The sequence below is a fragment of the Callithrix jacchus genome, chromosome 3, assembly GCF_049354715.1.
Source record: "Callithrix jacchus isolate 240 chromosome 3, calJac240_pri, whole genome shotgun sequence".
In the NCBI taxonomy this organism is placed as follows: Eukaryota; Metazoa; Chordata; class Mammalia; order Primates; family Cebidae; genus Callithrix; species Callithrix jacchus.
Genome location: NC_133504.1, coordinates 142,615,767 through 142,632,305, shown reverse-complemented (window position 1 = coordinate 142,632,305; position 16,539 = coordinate 142,615,767). Strand labels below are relative to the sequence as shown.

The following is a 16,539-nucleotide window of genomic DNA, read 5'->3' as shown; positions in this document are numbered from 1 at the left end:
CCCAAGGACTAAGCACTAAAGAGCTCTAACATTTACAAGGCATGAAAAGAAATCATGTGAATGAGAAAGAACAGAGGAGAGGAGAAATAATTAGGTGAGCCCCATGATTGCCCTAGCTTTCTGCCTAGAGAGAATTTCCAGAACACAGCACAGGGACAGTAGCTCAAACAAAAGTCAGCAATTTCCTTGAGTTGAGGAGACAGAATTAAGAATTAGGGCAGAACAAGGTGGCTAGAATTCACAGAACACAGTATTTTTGCAGGAGCAAACTGCTCAGGAAGAAAGCTCTAGCTTTTTGCCACTTTCAGTCATTAAAGAAGTTGAAAAGACGATGTGTGGGTCCACTGGTATGAAATTCCAGATTCCCTTGGGTCTTCTAGTGGGAACTGTGGTGAAGAGGATCAAGAGATAGATGAACAGACTTCCCACTGCTGGTGTAGATCATATGATAATGGCCACAGTCAAAAAAGTCAAACCAGAGCTCAGAATGAAGGTACATCCAGCAGTGGTCATTCAACAAAGAAAGTCATACCAGAAAAAAGATGGCATGTTTCCTTATTTTGAAGAAAATGAACAGGTCACAGTAAATAATAAAGATAAGATAAAAGTTTCTGCCATTGGAGGACTGGTTGCAAAGGAATGTGCAGACTTGAGATTCAATGCTGGTAGCATTGCATGATTCTCCAGTATATTTGTAAAAAACTTAAAAACCTGTTAAAAAGCATTTGCTCCCATACAAACCTCTAGAGATCTGAAGGGTGTTCCCTTTAGGCTTTCAGCTGAGTATTGGTTAGTACTTGCGTATGAAGAACCTGCCTGGAGACCAGAGGAAGAATACTGGAAAGAAGCAGGCTGAACAATCCATAGAGGTCATACTGGAAAGAAGCAGGCTGAACAATCCATAGAGGTCATGTTGACCTGAGAATAGTTTGTGTTCCCACTGAGCAGAAAGAAAGATCTCCTGACATGCAGGGGTCATTTTATTCAAATATAATACTCAGAAGAGTACGATCTCAGTAGTAGATAAAAATTAGCCTCCCAAATTAAAGGCTACTCAGGTCTCACCTAACAAAGCTTAAAGACAAGCATCAAAAAAAAAAAAATGTTCAAGTAACCTAAGTTCAAAAATATTTAAAAGAATAAAAACAAAGACAAAATCCTTTAATCCAAGAGAGTATAATTCACAGTAAAAATGTACCAGGTATTCAATTTGAAAATATTAGGCATGAAAAAAATAGCAAAACACAACACAATGAGAAGAAAAATCAACCAATAGAAGTAGACCCAGAAATGATATGTTTGGTAGAATTGGCAGACAAGCACGTTAAAAACAACCACTATATTTGAAAATTGCCCTAATATATTCAGAAAGGTGGAGAAAAACATGAATATGATAAGAGAAGATCTGGAAGTTATATGAAAAAGACTCAAATAAAAATTATGGGGTCGAGTGCAGTGGCTTGTGCCTATAATCTTAGCACTTTAGGAGGCTGAGGCAGGTGGATCACTTGAGGTTAGGAGTTTGAGACTAGCCTGGTCAATATGTCTCTACTAAAAATACAAAAATTAGCCGGGCCTGGTGGTGCATGCCTTTAATACCAGCTACTCAACTCAGGAGGCTGAGGCAGGAGAATTGCTTGAACCAGGGAGGTAGAGGTTGCAGTGAGTCAAGATCATGCTGTTGCACTCCAGCTTGGGTGACAGAGCAAGACTTCATTTTAAACAAATTATGGAATTGATAAATACAGTTTGAGGTGAAGATCATACCAGATCTAATCACAACAGTGATATACTGCAAATAACGATTAATGACATAAAAGGCACAGGCACAGAAATTATTCAAAACACAATATAGTGTGATAAAAGAAAAGTGAAAAGAGGCTTGGCGCGGTGACTCATGCTTGTAACCCTAGCACTTTGAGAGGCTGAGGCAGGCAGATTGCTTGAGCCCAGTTGTTTAAGACCAGCCAGGGCAATATAATAAGATCACGTGTCTAAAAAAATTAGCCAGGTGTGGTGGCATGCACCTATAGTCCCAGCTACAGGAGGCTGAGGATTACCTGAACCCTGTGAGGTTGAGGCTGCAGTCAGCCATAATTGGGCCACTGTACTCCAGCCTGGGTGACAGAGCAAGACTCCATTTCAAAGAAAACAAATGGAAAAGAACTGAGCATCAGTGAGCTGTGCCATAACATCAAGTGGGGTATACATGTTACTGGAGTCCCAGAAGGAGAAGAAAGAAAAATAGACAGCAAAAAAAAAAAATATTTAGAGAAATAATGGCCTGGCTGGGCTTGGTGGCTCATGTCTGTAGTTCCAGCACTTTGGGAGACCAAGTCAGATGGATCACTTGAGGTCAGGAATTCAAGACAGACCAGCCTGGCCAATACGACACAATGTCTATAGTTGTAAGTAATTTAATTATGATGTGCCTTGGTAAAGTATTCTTCATGTTTCTTCTGTTTGGGGTCTGTTGAGCTTTTTGGATTTGTGGGCTGATCAAATTTGGAAAAATTTTGGTAGTGATTTCTCCTTTTCTTTTTTGAGACAGTCACACTCTGTTGCCCAGGTTTGAGGGCAGTGGCACAATCTCAGCTCCCTGCAACTTCTGCCTCCCAGGTTCAAGCCATTCACTTACCTCTCCACCTCCCAAGTGGTTGGGATTACAGGCGTGCGTAACCATGCCCTGCTAATTTTTATATTTTTAGTAGAGACGGGGTTTCACTATGTTGCCCAGGCTGATTTTGAACTCCTGGATTCAGCTGGTCCTCCCACCTCATCCTCCTAAAGTACTAGGATTACAGGTATGAGCCACTGCCTCTGTCCCACCAGATTCTTTTTAGTCATGATAGTTAAGTTCTGTAAAGATGTTGAAAATAATGAATTAGTGAACACTGAATATTGCTTGCAGGGGAAACACAGAGTTAGATTCTGTAAGCCTCTAGTCACAGCACTTTTGTCCAACAATCAATACGTAATCTTGTTTTATGTGTGTCTCTATTTAAAGACAGCTTATGTAATATATGTCACTGATTTATTAACATGGAGCTCACAGCCAACAGCACTGTAACTAAAGCCAGAACAAGGCTCATCTAACACACACATAAGGCACATCCATGTCTTCTTGTACTAGGAACACCAGATATAACTTTATCATTGCACCTGGGAGCCATTTCTTATTTTGAAAGATATATATATATGGCATAAAATTTACTATTTTAATTATTTGTCAGTGTACAGTTCAGTGGCATTAAGTATTTTTATATTATTCTGCAACTACCACCACCACCATTACCCATCTCCAGAACTTTTTCATCTTCTCAAACCAAACCTCCGTACCCATTAAACAATAACTCCCTGTCCTCTGTCCCTTCTGCCCTGACTATCACCTTCTGCTTTTTGTCTTTATGAATTTGAGTCCTCTAGGTATCTTATTGTTCTGTGAAAGGGCTGTATATGCAAAGAGGCCCCCAAATACTAAAGAAGCTGAGAAATCAAAGAAGGAGGCAGATAAATCCAGTTTGTTGGTATGAGATGATTTACCAGGGGAACTTATGAATTGAAGCATGGTTTTGGGGACTGCAAGACAAGTAGATCTGAGTACCAAAACCTCCCAGACTCTCGGGGAAGCTGATGTCTTGGGGAAAAGTATAAATATATGTGCTTTGGAAGCAATATATAGGTGCTACAGGAATCCCAGCCTATGATGTTTCTAACAGCATTAAGGATTATTTTGGAGGAAACTCACAGTGACTAGGTATCCTACCCAGAAAGTTACATGACAGCTAGATATTATGGAGACATTTTGGACTTAGGATTAGTCAGAAGTCACACTTGTCCCCACACTTATATATGTGGAATCATACAATATTTGTCCTTTTGTGACAAGATTGAATAATATTCCCTCATATGTATATACCGTGTTTTGTTTACTCATTTATTCATTGATGGATGCTGGGGTAGCTTCCATCTTCTGGCTATTATGAATAATGCTATAATCACAGTGTGAACACTGGTGTACAAATATCTCTTTAAGACCTTGATTTTAGTTCTTTTTTTTTTTTTTTTTTTTTTTTTTGAGATGGAGTTTTACTCTTGGTGTCCAGGCTGGAATGCAATGGCACAATCTCTGCTCACCGCAACCTCCACCTCCTGAGTTCAAGCCATTCTCCTGCTGCAGGCTCCCAAGTTGCCTAATTTTGTATTTTTCTTAGAGATGGGGTTTCTCCATGTTGGTCAGGCCGGTCTTGACCTCCCGATCTCAGGTGATCCGCCAGCCTCGACCTCCCAAAGTACTGGGATTACAGGTGTGAGCCTTTGCACCTAGCTGATTTTAGTTCTTTTGGTATACACCTAGAAGTGGAATTGCTAGATCTTACGTAACACTATGTCTAATTTTTTGAGAAATTTCCATCCCGTTTTTCACAGCAGCTGCACCATTTCACATTTTTCCTCAGTACTGCACAAGGGTTCCTGTTTCTCTGCATTTTCATCAGCACAACACTTTTGTTGTCATTTTTAAAAATAATAAATGATAGCCATTCTAATGGGTGTATGTGAAGTGGTATTTTATTGTGTTTTGTTATTAATTTCCATAATGCTTACTGATGTTAATCTCTCTCTCTCTCTTTTTTTTTTTTTTAGACAGGATCTTGCTCTGTTGCCCAGGCTGGAGTGCGGTGGCATGATCTTGGCTCACTGCAATCTCCACCTCCTGGGTTCAAGCCATTCTCCTACTTCGTCCTCCCAGGTAGCTGGGACCACAGGTGTGTGCTGCCATGCCCTGATACTTTTTTTTTTTTTTCCGATTTCTAGTAGAGACAGCATTTCACCACGTTGGCCAGGCTGGTCTTGAACTTTGGTCTCATGTGATCTTTCCACCTCAGACTCCTAAAGTGCTTGGATTATAGGAGAGCCACTGCACCTGACCTCATGTTGACCATTTTTTATTGGCCATTTGTGTTATTTTGAAAACCATTTATTTGAATCTTTTGTTCATTTTAAAATCAGGTTGCTTGTTTTTTTGGTTGTTGCATTTTTAAAGTTCTCTATGTATCTTGAATATCAATCTCTTATCAGATATATGATTTACAAATACTTCCTCACATTTTATGCATTCCCTTTCACCCTGTTGATAGTGCCCTATGATGCACACAAGTTTTTGATTTTGAAGAAGTCCATCTTGTCAATTTTTTCTTTTGTTGCCTATGCTTTTGATGTCATACCCAACAAATCATTGTCAAACAACAAATTTATGTTGTTATCATAAAGTTTCTTCCCTACTTTTTATGTTTTTGAGGCAAGGTCTTACTCTGTCACCCAGGCTTGAGTGCAGTGTTGTGATCGCAGTTCACTGCAGTCTCTACCTCCCAGACTCAATCGATTCTCCCACCTTAGCCTCCTGAGCAGCAGGGACTACACGTGTTCACCACCACGCCTGGCTAATTTTTGTATTTTTATAGAGACAGGAGTTTCCCCATGTTGCCCAGGCTGGTCTCAAACTCCTTGGCTCAAGCAATCCATTCTTCTTGGCCTCCTGAAGTGCTGGGATTACAGGCATGATCCACCACCCCTAGTTTTATGTTTTCTTTCAAGAGAGTTTATAGTTTATAGTTGGGTCTTTGATCCATCTTCAATTTATTTGTTTTTAAAATAATTTTTAAATTTTTATTGTGGTTAAAAAAAAAACCAACACAAAATACATCATCTTAAGGCACTGGGGGTGATGACTTCAATGTGTGAATCTGAGGGGACACACACAATTTAACCTGTAATAGCAGAATCTGAGGAAAAAACAGGTTTTTATCCTTAGGCTGCGTTGATTTCAGCAAACCCAAGTGATATTTAAGCAAATATTCTTTAATTATCTGATGATAAGCCCGAACCCAGGTGGTGTTTTTCATCTGCTACCTGCAGGTCCAGAGACCAAGCCTTTGCCCACGCAAGGTCCTACACCCGCTTGCTTCCCACATAAGGCCCAAAATACAAAATAAATAAACAACTCTGCCTGTTTCCTCTCACAGCATGTTTTATGATCTGTGTAACTGTATCGGCCCCTCCCAACTTCTACTTACTTCTCCCCCAAAGGCACAGCATCTGGAAGGGCCACTGAGCCAGGAATTTCTGTGTATCTAGTTATACATACACACTAAAATAGGGTTTTAAAAAGTGCAGTTAAAAAAATAAATCACAAAAGTTACCGTATTAACCACTTTTTATTTTTTTTGAGATGGAGTCTGGCTCTGCGGCCCAGACTGGAGTGCAGTGGTGCTATCCTGGATCACTGCAATCTCTGCCTCCCAGGTTTAGGTGATTCTCCTGCCTCAGCCTCCCAAGTAGCTGGGATTACAGGCGCACACCACCTTGCTCAGCTAATTTTTGTATTTTTAGTAGAGATGGGGTTTCACCATGTTGGCAAGGTTCGTCTCGAACTCCTGACCTTAGGGGATCTGCCCACTTCGGCCTCCCAAAATGCTAAAATTACAGGAATGAGCCACCACGCCCAGCCCATTATTAACTATTTTTAAGTATACAGTTCAGTAGTGTTAAACATATTTATGTTGTTATAAAACAGATCACCAGTACTTTTTCATCTTGCAGAACTCAAATTCTATATCCATTAAACAACATCTCCCCATTTTCCCTTTCCCTAATCCCCTGGTAACTGCCATTCTACTTTCTATATCAATGAATTTAACTATTTTGGATACATTACATAGGAAGAATCATACAGAGTTTGTTCTTTTGTAACTGGGTTGTTTCATTTAGCATAAGTTTCTCAAAGATAATCTATGTTGCTGCATGTGACAGGATTTCTTTCCTTAAGGCTGCATAGTATTTCATTGTGCATATATATTATATTTTGTTTATTGATTCATCTGTTGATGAACATTTAGGTTGCTCCCAACCCCTCACTATTGTTAATAGTGCTGCTAGATACAGTGTTGGCAAATCTGTCTTAAAACACTGATTTGAGTTCTTTTGGAGATATACTCAGAAGTGAGATTGCTGGACCATATGGTAGTTCTGTTTTAACTTTTTGAAGAGCTGCCATACTGTTTTCCACAGTGGTTGTATCATTTTACAGTCATACCAACAGTGTACAGGGTCCAGGCTTCTCCATATTCCTGCCAATACTTGTTATTTTCTGGGGGTTTGCTTGCTTGTTGTTTTTTGATATTCTAAGAGGTGTAAAGTAACATCTCATTGTGGTTTTGATTTGCTTTTCTCTGATGATTAGTCCTGTTGAGCATCTTTTCATATGCTTGATGGTCACTTGTACATTATCATTGAAGAAATGTCTATTCAAGCAGATCCTTTACCTGTTTTTTTCATTTTTATTTTAGGGTCAGGGGTACATGTACAGCTTTGTGATAAAGGTAAACTGTGTGTCACAGGAGTTTGGTGTACAGATTATTTTGTCACCCATGTAATCAGCATAGTACCCCATAGGTAGTTTTTTCATCCTCAGCCTCCTCCCACTCTTCACCCTCAAGTATTCCCTGGTGTCTGTTGTTCCCCTCTTTGTGTCCATGTGCACTCAATCCACCTGCCTCGGCCTCCCAAAGTTCTCACTTACAGGCAAGAACATGCAGTGTTTGGTTTTCTAGTTCTGTATTTGCCTAGGATAGTGACCTCCAGCTCTATCCATGTTGCTGCAAAGAATATGATCTCATTCATTTTTATAGCCACATAGTATTCTGTGACTTTACCCACTTTTAAAATGGAGTATTTGATGTTTTTGTTGTTGATTTGTAGTTCTTTACATATTCTGGAGCCATTATCAGATATAGGATTTGGAAATATTTTCTCCCATTCCACAGGTTCTTTTTTCACTCTGTGGACTGTGTCCTTTGATGAACAAAATTTTTTGAGTTTGATGTAGTTCCATTTGTCTTTTTTTTCTTGTGCTTTTTGTGTCTTATCCAAAGGAAGAAATCATTATCTAACATTTATCATTATCCAGTGACATCCACTAAATCATTGCCAAATTCAACATCATGAAGCTTTTCTTCCATTTTTTTTTTTTTTGAAACGGAGTTTTGTTCTTGTTGCCCAGGCTAGAGTGCAGTGGCACAATCTCGGCTCACTGCAACCTCCACCTTCTGGGTTCAAGCAATTCTCCTGCCTCAGCTTCCTGAGTAGCTGAGATTACAGGCATGCGCCACCATGCCTGGCTAATTTTTGTATTTTTAGTAGAGACAGGGTTTCACCATGTTGGCCAGGCAGGTCTCAAACTCCTGACCTCAGGTGATCCACCTGCCTCAGCCTCCCAAAGTACTAGGATTAGAAGCGTGAGCCACCACGCCCAGTCTGACATCCAGTTTTTTTGACACAGTATGTTAAGGAGTCTGTCCTTTCCCTATTGAGTGCTCTTGGTAGCCTTGTTGAAAAATCATTTGACCATATATGAGAGGGTTTATTTCTGGGTTCTGTATATTCTTCCACCAGTCTCTAAATCTGTCTTTATGCCAGTACCAGTCTGAGTACCATACCTTTGCAGAAAGTGTTTAAGTCAGAAAATATGAGACTTCTAACTTCTTTTCCAAGATTGTTTTGACTATGTGGAGGTTCCTTGAGATTCTATGTGGATTTTAGGATGGACTTTTCTATTTCTGCAAAAAAATGTTATTGGGATTTTGATAGGAATTGCATCTGCGGATCACTTTGAGTAGTACTGACATCTTAACAATATTAAATCTTCCATGAAAACCAGATGTCTTTCCATTTGCTTATTTCTTTCAACAACATTTCATAGTTTTCAGTATACAAGTCTTTTGGGGGCCACTTTAAACAGTGAAATCATCCACATGGAAAGCACAACATGTAAACAATGTGACACTAACTAGACCAAAAATAGGACATTTATTTACAGTAGAGAGCTGAAACAAAGAAGACAGGCATTGCCTTACTTCATCTGATTGGATTGTGCACCTCAAGGGACTCAAAGTGTTTGCTACTCTGAGCATGTTCACAAATAACTACAAAAGTACTACATAGATTTTGGAGTTACAAACAAATTTTGGCAAGTAGGTGACTTTACACATATAGAATCTGTAAATAATGAGAATCAAGTGTACACAGAAGTAAAGTAAAAGGCAACAATAGCATAGAAACTGGGAGAGAAAAATGGGCTTACAATGTTGTAGGGCTCTTATACAATAGGTCAAGTTCTTATATAAAAAATGTTTGGCCAGGTGCAGTGGCTCTCACACCTGTAATCCAAGCACTTTGTGAGGCAGAGGCGGGCGGATCATGAGATCAAGAGATCGAGACTATCCTGGCCAACATGGCGAAACCCTGTCTCTACTAAAAATACAAAAAGTAGCTGGGTGTGGTGGTGTGCACCTGCAGTCCTAGCTACTTAGCAGGCTGAGGCAGGAGAATCACTTGAACCCAAGAGACAGAGGTTGCAGTGAGCCAAGATTGTACTGCTGCACTCCAGCCTGGGCGACAGAGCAAGACTCCATCTTAGAAAAAAAAATGTTCTAAGCCAGGCACAGTGGCTCACGCCTATAATTCCATCACTTTGGGAGGCTGAGGTGGGTGGATCACCTGAGATCAGGAGTTTGAGACCAGCCTGGCTACCATGGTGAAAACCTGTCTCTATTAAAAATACAAAAATTACCTGGACATGGTAGCACATTCCTGTAATCTCAGCTACTTGGGAGACTGAGGCAGGAGAATTGCCTGAAACTGGGAGGCAGAGGTTTCAGTGAGCTGAGATTACACCACTGCCCTCCAGTCTAGGCAACAGAGCAAGACTCTGTCTCAATTAAAAAAATAAATTAAAAAAAAAGTAATCTAATATTATCTGAAAAGAGACTGTGATAAGTTAAGAAGGAACACTGTAGACATTGCCAGCTGTAGTTGTGTATGCCTATAGTCTCAGCTACTTGAGAGACTGAGGTGGGAAATTGCTTGAGCCCAGGAATTCTAGGTTGCAGTGAGCTGTGATTGCAGCGCTGCACTCCAATCTGGGTGATGGAAGTCAGATCATGTCTGAAGGCAGGAGGGAAGGAAGGAAGGGAGGGGGGAAGGAAGAAAGGAAGGGAGGGAGGAAAGAGAGAGAGAAAGAACAAGTGAAGAATGTACACTGTACACCCCAAAACAACAATCTAACCCAGACAGAAGAGAACAAATAAAAAAAGATACAACCAACTAGCTAATAAAGACTATAAAATATTTAAAAGTAGTGCTAGTGAGATATAAAGAATTAAAGGAACTAAAAAGTCCACTAATGAAATTGTAATGATTGAACTTAGAAATAGACCAAATGTGAAGTGTTGGTGTACACTTTGAGCATATTAGGAGAAAGGCAAACTGGAATCTATTCTAGGGAAATAGCCAGGACATGCAGTCTTGTTGCTTTTACCCCCCATGTCTCTCCAAAGATGATGATGGGCCCATCTTCTCTTTTTTTGATCCTAGTGACAAAGTTTATATTATTGAGGAGTAACTGTCCTAAGATATGGCAATTTTTAGTCAAGGAAACAATTCTTCCAAGTGTGATTAGTTTGTGGTAACTAGCTGGTGTTACTATGCTGAAATGATCTGAGCTGTTTCAATCTATGCAGGGCTACTGAGCAATGCAAACACATCTTTATGATTGTAAGTAAACTTTAAAAAATTACTCCTGGATATATGTCCAGAGTCAATGTGAATAGCCTTACTAAAGAGATGAGGATTGTGATAGTATATGTAAAAAGCTCAATTTATCAAAGAATCAAAAAACATCTTTAAAGATGTGTATGTGTATATATATATACACATACATATGTGTTTATATATGTTTGTGTGTGTGTATGTGTTTATATGTGTGTGTGTGTGTGTGTGTGTGTATTCTTTGGAGACAGGGTCTCACTCTGTCCCCCAGGCTGGAGTGCAGTGGCATGAACACAGCTCACTGCAGCCTCAAGCTCCTGGGCTCAAGCGATTCTTCTACCTCAGTCTTCTGAGTAGCCGGGACCACAGGCACATGCCACCATGCCTGGCTAATTGTTTTGTTTTGTTTTTTGTATTTTTTTTGTAGGGACGAGATTTTACCATGTTGCCCACGCTGGTCTTGAACTCCTGAGCCCAAGTGATCCACTTGCCTCAGCCTCCCAAAGTGCTGAGACTACAGGTGTGAGATACCACACTTGGCCAAGAAACCATATTTTTTAAAACATCTGGAAAAATAGTCACCTATATGTTGAGATGAAGCTTACCAAAATAAAGTTTTATTTATTTATTTATTGTTTTTGAGATGAGGTCTCACTTTGTCACCCAGGCTGGGGTACAGTGGCATTATCACAACTCACAGCAGCCTCAACCTCCCAGGTTTAAGCAATTCTTCCACCTCAGCCTTCTAAGTAGCTGGGAGTACAGGCATGCACTACTATGCCCAGTTAACATTTTATTTTTTGTATTTTTAGAGACAAGTTCTCACTAAGTTGCCCAGGCTGGTCTTGCACGCCTAGGTTCAAGCGATCCTCCTAGCTCCCCGAGTGCTGGGATTACAGGTGTGAGCCGCCATGCCCAGCCCCAACAATTGTATATAAGAGTTACAGTTGATCTGAAATTTCACCAACTCTGTAGACTCAGTCTTCTTAACTTTTGGCAATCTAGTGGGTGTAAAATACAGTTCCTTATGGTCTTACTTTCCTAATTATTAATGAGTTTGGGGAATTTTCATATGTCTTTTCACCATTCATATTTTCTCTTTTGTGAAATGCCTGCTCATGCTTCCTGTCCAGAGCTGTATTGCATCATGAGTGTTTTACTGATTACTAATTTTTTGGACTTTGGATATTCTGGATACTAACCCTATAATGATTATAAGTATAGCAAATAGCTTCTTTATTTCTCTATCGTGCCTTTTAAAGAACAAAAGTTGTTATTTATTTTTTCTTTTTTTGAGACAGAGTCCCACTCTGTCACCCATGCTGCAGTGCAGTGGCATGATCTCGGCTCACTATAACCTCCACCTCCTGAGTTCAAGTGATTCTTGTTCCTCAGCCTCCTGAGTAGCTGGGATTACAGGCGTGCACCACCATGCCCAGCTAGTTTTTGTATTTTTTAGTAGAGATGGGGTTTTGCCATGTTGGCCAGGCTGGTCTTGAACTCCTGGCCCAAGTGATCCATCCACCTTGGCCTCTCAAAGTTCTGGGATTGCAGGCATGAGCCACCATGACTGGCTAAAAGTTCTTAATTTTAATGTAACTGAATTTATCTGTGCCTTTCAATCTTGTTTAAGAAATACTTCCCTATCTTAAGATTATAAAAATATTATCCTATAACTTTATCTAACAGAGTTCAAGTTTTATATAAAATACAGAAGAAACTGCTTCTTTTGTATTTGATACATATATGATTTTCTTTTTCTTTTCATAACCTATTGTCCCAACACCGTTTACCAAATAGTTCACCATTTTTGTCATAAATTAAGTGTCTACATAAGCATGGACGTTTTTCTTCAGGCTCTCGATTTTATTCAGATGATTACTTTGTCTATCTGAACTGATACCAAGCTGTCTGAAGTACTATGTCACCTATGATAAGTCTTGCTATCTGACAGGGCATGTCCTCATTTATTTTTTTTTTTTTTAATTCAGGGCTATTTTAATTATTTCGGGGTTTTTTATCTGTTATATAAATTTTAGAATCAGCTTAAGTTACTCAAATATTCCTTTTGGGATTTTTATTTGTTTTATTTTTAATTTTTTTGTGGTTTTCTTTTTAATAATCTTAAGTCTTTTTTTTTTTTTTTGAGACGGAGTTTCACTGCTGTTACCCAGGCTGGAGTGCAATGGCACGATCTCGGCTCACTGCAACCTCCGCCTTCTGGGTTCAGGCAATTCTCCTGCCTCAGCCTCCTGAGTAGCTGGGACTACAGGCGCGCGCCACCATGCCCAGCTAACTTTTGTATTTTTAGTAGAGATGGGGTTTCGCCTCATTGACCAGGATGGTCTCGATCTGTTGACCTTGTGATCCACCCGCCTCTGCCTCCCAAAGTGCTGGGATTATAGGCGTGAACCACCGCGCCCATATCTTAAGTCTTATGATCACACATCATTTTTAAATTTGTGTATATCTCCTCTACTTTAATTCTTTTAAGTTGGCAAAAGCACCATTCCCAATCACAAATACACTACAACAGCAGTTGTACAGTTTTGTTTCTGAATGGCTGTTTAAAGACAATCCTAAATTATAACTTAGTTTGACTTAGATTGTAAAGAATCCAAAACTGAAGTTTAATTGGCTACTATTTTAAAAGCATGTGACCTCATAGATCATCTATAAAATGTATGAAGTGTTAAATAAATAATTTTTGATATTACACATAAACCACACAAAATGCCTTTAAATAAGTAAAAGGAACCATTTTAAATGCAGGGCATTCTAATTAGATTGGCATAGTTAAGGCCAAAAGTATAAAATAGCCACTGCTACCCATTTATCTTCAATCTTGCCTTTAAGAGGAAAATGAACACAAAACACAGGTGAATCTTTCTTGGTTCTGAGACAGTGAAGGAATTTTCCCCATATTTAAATATATTCACATAACCAGTTATATAAATCTAAATATAAAACCAATCTCTAGTAAGTTTTAAGATGGCACTCACCATCTTTGTGAAAAGTTTAACATTACTAACGAAGTCTAATCATATCTTTAGAAGGGGTAAACAGTGATAGAATTTACTAAATTGGAATTACTATTAAAATCCAAAAACTGAACATATTCATTTAACCACAAGCCAGTCTTAGTTTTAAATCAGGACTGCCCAACAAAATATCTGTCAGTCATTCATGACGTAAATTCTGGTGTATCAGATCTACTAAAGTATGGTACACATAAAAAAGTCATGAGACATTTGTTTCCTAATAAATAAGGCAGTGGCCTATTATTACTCATTAGTAGCTTTTTTGAGATAACCTATTAAATCTTCCCTTTCTCCCTTCTTCTTAATGCCGACAAAGATCATTTTTGTTCCAGGAATATACTTCTTGGACTTCTCCAAATATTCCATCAGTGTATCCTCTCCCCAGATGATGCCTTTGTTCTTATTGGCTTCAGTGTAAGTGAATCCAGAGGCCTGACCTGTCTTCCGCCCAAAGATACCATGGAGATTAGGCCCAGTCTTGTGCTTGCCTCCCTTTTCCACAGTGTGACATTGGGAACACTTCTGGATAAAAATCCTCTTGCCTTTTTCAACATCACCCATATTTAAATCTTTTTCGTTGTTAGCGCAACAGAGGTTACCGCTCAGAAGCCGGACGTCCCACTCTCTCTCCTCTTGGGATTTTTAAAGGAAAAAAATTAAATGCGAAGGTAAATGTGGAGGATGTTGTGAAATGTACAATGTGTAATTGTATTAGAAACATTGCACAATGCTAGGTGTTCTCTTATGAATGCAGTGTGTTTCTCCTTTGTAGTCTTCTTAATGTCTTTTACTTCTAGGTGCTTATATTTATTATTGCTATTGTAAATTTTATCTTTTGAAATTTTGAAATCAAAATTTTAATAATATTAATTCTTCCAGTCCATGAATATGAATATGTTTCCATTTTTAGGTGTCCTCTTCAATGCCTTTCATCAGTGTTTTATACTTTTTATTGTAGAGGTATTTCACATCTTTGGTTAACTCCTGGGTGTTTAATTTTATTGTGGCTATTGTAAATGGGATTGCGTTTTTTATTCTCTTTCAGATTGTTTACTGTTGGCATACAGAAATTCTACAAATTTTTGTATGTTGATTTTGTGTCCTGTGACTTTACTGAATTTGTTTATTAGTTATAATAGTATTTTGGTGGAGTCTTTAGGTTTTTCTACATATAAGATTCTATCATCTAGAAACAAGGATAATTTGACTTCTTTCTTTCCAGTTTGGAAGCCCTTCTTCTTTCTTTTGTTTAAGTGTTCCACTTAGGACTTCTGGTAGTATATTGAATATCAGTGGTGAAAGTGGCAGTATTTGTGTTCCAGATCTTAGAGAAAAGGCTTTCAGTTTTTCCCCATTCAGTATCATAATAGCTGTGAGTCTGTCACATTACTTTTATTATGTTGATGTATGTTCCTTCTATCTATAGTTTAAAAAATTTTTTTTTATCATGAAGGGATGTTGAATTCTATCAAAGGCTTTTTCAGCATCAATTGAAATAATCACATGGTTTTTGTCTTTCATTCTGTTGATATGGTATATTATATTACATTCATTGATTTGTGTATGTTGTACCATTCTTGAATCTCTGGGATAAGTCTTACTTCATCATGATGAATGAATGATCTATTTAGTGTATTGCTGAATTAGTTTGCTAGTATTTTGTTGATGATTTTTTGTAACAATATTCATTAGAAATATTGGCCAGTAGTTTTCTTTTTTTGATGTGTGTTTGTCTGGTTTTGGTATCAGGATAATACCGGCCTTGCAGAATGAGTTTGGAAGTATTTCTTCCTTCCCTATTTTTTTAGTTCAGTTTGAGCAGGATTGGTATTGTTTCTTCTTTAAATGTTTGGTAGAATTCAGCAGAGAAGCTACTAGGTCCCGGGCTTTTCTTTGCTGGGAGACTTTTTAATTATGGCTTTGATCTCATTGCTTGTCATTGGTCTGTTCAGGTTTTGGATTTCTTCATGGATCCATCTTGGTAGGTAGGTTGTATGTGTTTAGTAATTTATCCATTTCCTCTAGATTTTCCAATGTGTTGGCAAACAGTTGCTCATAGTAGCCGCTAATGATCCTTTGAATTTCTGTGATATCAGTTGTAATGCCTCCTTTTCATCTCTGATTTTATTTATTTTGGTCGTATCTCTTTTTATCTTTTAGTCTGGATAATGATTTGCCAATTTTATATTTAAAAAACAACTTTTGTTTTATTGATCTTTTGTATTTTTCCTTCATTGTAAATTCATTTATTTCTGCTCCAATTTTTTTTTTCAAGATGGAGTCTGGCTCTGTTACCCACGATGAAGTTCAGAGGCATGATTTTGGCTCACTGCAACCTCCACCTCCTGGGTTCAAGCTGTTCTTCTGCCTCAATCTCTTGTGTAGCTGGGATTACAAGTGCATCACACCTGGCTAATTTTTGTGGGGTTTTTGTTTGTTTGTTTGTTTGTTTTTTTGAGATGGAGTTTTACTCTTGTTGCCCAGGCTGGAGTGCAATGGCTTGATCTCAGCTCACCTCAACTTCTGCTTCCCGGGCTAAAGTGATTCTCCTGCCTCAGCCTCCCAAGTAGCTGGGATTACAGGCATGTGCCACCACACCTGGCTAATTTTGTTTTGTTTGTTTGTTTGTTTTGGGTTTTTAGTAGAGATGGGGTTTCTCCATGTTGGTCAGGCTGGTCTCGAACTCCTGACCTCAGGTGATCTGCCCACCTCGACCTTCCAAAGTGTTGGGATCACAGGCATAAGCCATTGGGCCCAACTGATTTTTGAATTTTTAATAGAGATTGGGTTTCACCATGTTGGCCAGGCTGGTCTTGAACTCCTGACCTCAGGTAATTCACCCGCCTTGGCCTTCCAAAGTGTTGGGATTACAGACATTAGCTACCATGCCTCA

The 16,539-nt window shown here is 38.8% G+C and overlaps 1 pseudogene; it reads right to left on the bottom strand.

Moving 5' to 3' along the window:
* Nucleotides 1–13,858: 13,858 nt before the first annotated feature.
* On the bottom strand, nt 13,859–14,207 carry LOC100413276 (cytochrome c pseudogene; annotated as a pseudogene).
* Between the last annotated feature and the right edge of the window lie 2,332 nt (nt 14,208–16,539).